This window comes from Nematolebias whitei, chromosome 21 (assembly GCF_014905685.2).
Source record: "Nematolebias whitei isolate Nwh7 chromosome 21, NemWhi1, whole genome shotgun sequence".
Taxonomy (NCBI): Eukaryota; Metazoa; Chordata; class Actinopteri; order Cyprinodontiformes; family Rivulidae; genus Nematolebias; species Nematolebias whitei.
In genome coordinates this window covers 9,461,594-9,465,914 of record NC_056518.1, presented here as the reverse complement: position 1 = coordinate 9,465,914, position 4,321 = coordinate 9,461,594, and the positions used below count along the sequence as shown (strand labels likewise).

At 40.8% G+C, this 4,321-nt stretch overlaps 1 protein-coding gene across 1 annotated transcript in view; it reads right to left on the bottom strand.

The window, feature by feature from the left end:
* The window catches only part of dph6 (diphthamine biosynthesis 6), an 87,661-nt gene that overhangs the window by 48,750 nt on the left and 34,590 nt on the right, over window positions 1-4,321 (bottom strand). The gene's annotated exons all lie outside the window — the stretch shown is intronic.

Here is a 4,321-nt window from a genome sequence, read left to right as displayed (position 1 = left end):
CTGTTGTGTTGTGATCTTGGTCCAAACCCTCACGAGAGTTCCTTACATTAATACTTTGTAGCGCCGCCTTTTGCTGCAGTTCCAGCTGCAAGTCTCTTGGGGTTTGTCTCTATCAGTGTTGAACATGGAGACACTGAAATTCTGCCCATTCTTCCTTGTAAAACAGCTCGAGCTCAGTGAGGTTGGATGGAGAGCGTTTGTGAACAGCAGTCTTCAGCTCTTTCCACAGATTCTCAATTGGATTCAGGTCTGGACTTTGACTTGGCCATTCCAACACCAGGATACGTTTATTTGTGAACCATTCCATTGTAGATTTGACTTTATGTTTTGGATCATTGTCTTGTTGGAAGATAAATCTCCGTCCCAGTCTCAGGTCTCTTGCAGACTCAAACAGGTTTTCTTCCAGAATGGTCCTGTATTTGGCCCCATCCATCTTCCCATCAATTCTGACCATCTTCCCTGTCCCTGCTGACGAAAAGCAGGCCCAAACCATGATGCTGCCACCACCATGTTTGACAGCAGGGATGGTGTGTTCATGGTGATGAGCTGTGTTGCTTTTACGCCAAACATATCATTTTGCATTGTGGCCAAACAGTTGGATTTTGGTTTCATCTGACCAGAGCACCTTCTTCCACATGTTTGGTGTGTCTCCCAGGTGCTTGAGGCAAACTTTAAACAACACTTTTTATGGATATCTTTGAGAAATGGCTTTCTTCTTGCCACTCTTCCATAAAGGCCAGATTTGTGCAGTGTACGACTGATTGTTGTCCTATGGACAGACTCTCCCACCTCAGCTGTAGATCTCTGCAGTTCATCCAGAGTGATCATGGGCCTCTTGGCTGCATCTCTGATCAGTCTTCTTCTTGTTCGAGATGAAAGTTTAGAGGGACGGCCGGGTCTTGGTAGATTTGCAGTGGTCTGATCCTCCTTCCATATGATTGCTTGCACAGTGCTCCTTGGGATGTTTAAAGCTTGGGAAATCTTTTTGTATCCAAATCCGGCTTTAAACTTCTCCACAACAGTATCTTGGACCTGCCTGGTGTGTTCCCTGGTCTTCATGATGCTCTCTGCGCTTTGAACAGAACCCTGAGACTATCACAGAGCAGGTGCATTTATATGGAGACTTGATTACACACAGGTGGATTATATTTATCATCATCAGTCATTTGGGACAACATTGGATCATTCATAGATCCTCACTGAACTTCTGGAGTGAGTTTGCTGCACTGAAAGTAAAGGGGCCCAATAATATTGCATGCCCCACTTTTCAGTTTTTTATTTGTTAAAAAATTTTGACACATCCAATAAATTTCATCCACTTCAAGATTGTGTCCCACTTGTTGTTGATTCTTTACAAAACATTTAAATTTTATATATTTATGTTTGAAGCCTGAAATGTAGCAAAAGGTTGAAAAGTTCAAGGGGGCAGAATACATTCGCAAGGCACTGTATATACCGGTAAAGTTTTCTTTTTGGTTTGATTTAGAATATAATGTGCAGTGTTCCCAGTGCATTGAAAAAAAAATCTATTCCAAGGATTTTGAGCTTTAATCACATTTTTAAACACACTGCAGTCTTTTCAAGCACAATAGTATGATGCCTTTCAAACATGTTTCATGCATCATATTTTATGTTGTGTATCACATATTGTGTATTGTATGTATTTATGGAGTCTAGATGGTGTAGAGGTAGGGCAGCCGACTTGCAAAATTGTAGACCTCCACAAGGCTGGAAAGGGCTACGGGGCATTTGGCAAGCATCAACTGTTGGAGCAATTATTAGAAAATGGAAGAAGCTAAACATGACTGTTAATCTCCCTCAGACTGGGGCTCCATGCAAGATCTCACCTCGTGGCATATCAATGATCCTAAGAGATGAGGAATCAGCCCAGAACTACAAGGGAGGAGCTGGTCAATGACCTGAAGAGAGCTGGCACCACTGTTTCCATGGTTACTGTGGGTAATACACTAAGACGTCATAGTTTAAAATCATGAATGGCACGGAAGGTTCCCCTGCTTAAATCAGCACATGTCCAGGCCTGTCTTAAGTTTGCCCATGACCATTTGGATGATCCAGAGGAGTCATGGGAGAAAGTTATGTGGTCAGATGAGACCAAAAACTTAATTCCACTCGCCGTGTTTGGAGGACGAAGAATGATGAGTATCATCCCAAAAACACCATCCCTACTGTGAAGCATGGGGTTGAAGCATCATGCTTTGGGGGTGTTTTTCTGCACATGGGACAGGACGACTGCAATGTATTAATGAGAGGATGACCGGGGCCATGTATTGCAAGATTTTGGGGAACAACCTCCTTCCCTCAGTTAGAGCATTGAAGATGGGTTATGGCTGGGTCTTCCAACATGACAATGACTCGAAGCACACAGCCAGGATAACCAAGGAGTGGCTCCGTAAGAAGCATATCAAGGTTCTGGAGTGGCCTAGCCAGTCTCCAGTCCTAAACCCTACAGAAAATCTTTGGAGGGAGCTCAAACTCCATGTTTCACAGTGACAGCCCAGAAACCTGGCTGATCTAGAGAAGATCTGTGTGGAGGAATGGGCCAAAATCCTGCTGCAGTGTGTGCAGACCTGGTGAAAAACTACAGGAAACCTTTGACCTCTGTAACTGCAAACAAAGACTACTGTACCAAATATTAACACTGATTTTCACAGGTGTTCAAATTAGGGATGGGGCCGATCCGATCCAGTATCAGTATCAGCCTCCGATACCAGCATAATTTACGTATCAGATTTTCCGATCCACCTGCCGATATTTCCGATCCATGATGCACGTTGACTTCAAACTATGGAATGGATTTCCTGAACGGCAGTGTGTAATGAACTCAGAGTAATAAGACCCGCCTCACATTCAGAAAATCCATTTCATAGTTTGCAGCCAGCTACAACGTGAGGGCTGAGTTAGCAGCACTGTGGCTAACAGCTAACAAACTTTTCATCTAAACATATCCGCTGTGTGGAAGTATTTTACACTAAAAACACCACAAAGCAATGCAGCAACGTGCAATGTCTGCAGAGCCATAGCACCACATTAAACTGCGGTAAAGTTAGTTTTACGATGGACATTCGAGCTCCGTGGCTTCAGCGGGGCGCTGCTCTTTGCTCAACCGGAAAGAGGCGACTCGACCCTGGCCAGCCACGTCCAATCTGCCCCGCTCAGTCTGCCCGTCTCTGAGGAGGGACAGACTGAGCGCGGCTGCCCCAAATCAGGCTGCCTGCTTCAGATTGAACAAGAAGAAGACATCGCTGAAACCACGGAACTCAAATGTTTACAGAGAAGTTGCTAAACTTCATCATGATTCATGAGCAACCACTATCAGAAAACGAAGGATTTCACAACTTGATACTTGCAGCCAAGATATAGTTTACCCTCCAGGAGATATTTATCAGTGCAACAGTAGACAATCATAAAAAACATATGATTTGAAAATTATATTAAAAACAAATTCAGCTACATTATAAAGTGATGTAAAATACTAAAAACGGGAACATGTCCGTTGGTTTATGCCATGAATTTAGCAGGTGTTTGAAGCCATTTAACATTTAATTTAATTCATTCATTTAAAAGAAACAAAATAAATAAATAAAAATCATGAAAAAGAAAACATTGAATGAAAAGAGTGCGGAAAGAAGAAAATAATTCTTATATCTGCCCCTTATTTAAAATAATATAAAATAACTTTAAACAATCACTTAAATTAATCACTTTAATATCCACTTTAAAGCTAGGAATAAAAAGAAACATGTTTTGTGTTAGAATTTAATTCTAACTTTAAAACTTATCCAAAATTAATACAACTTACCTCAAGTTGCCTTTTTGGACATGCATGCATATATTTGTACAAATTGTACTTGAGAGGAGATTATTACAGCCTCATATAAAATCAATGATGATCATGATATTGGAACTGGATCGGTATCGGCCGATATTCAGACTTAGGTATCGGGATCGGATCGGAAGTTTAAAAAAGTGGATTGGTGCATCCCTAGTTCAAATACTTGTTTGCAGCAGTAACACACAAATTATTAAAAAAATCATACATTGTGATTTCAAGATTTTTTTTAAATTTTTATAGATTATGTCTCTCACAGTGGACATGCACCTAGGATGAAAATTTCAGACCCCTACATGATGTCTACATGGGAGAACTTGCAAAGTCGCAGGGTGTTCAAATACTTATTTTCCTCACTGTATATTGTGTATCATGTATTATGTAATTTTTCATGTTTTTTATGTATTGTGTATTATATATTGTGCATCATGTATTATGTAATTTTTCATGTATTTTTTTATGTATTGTGTA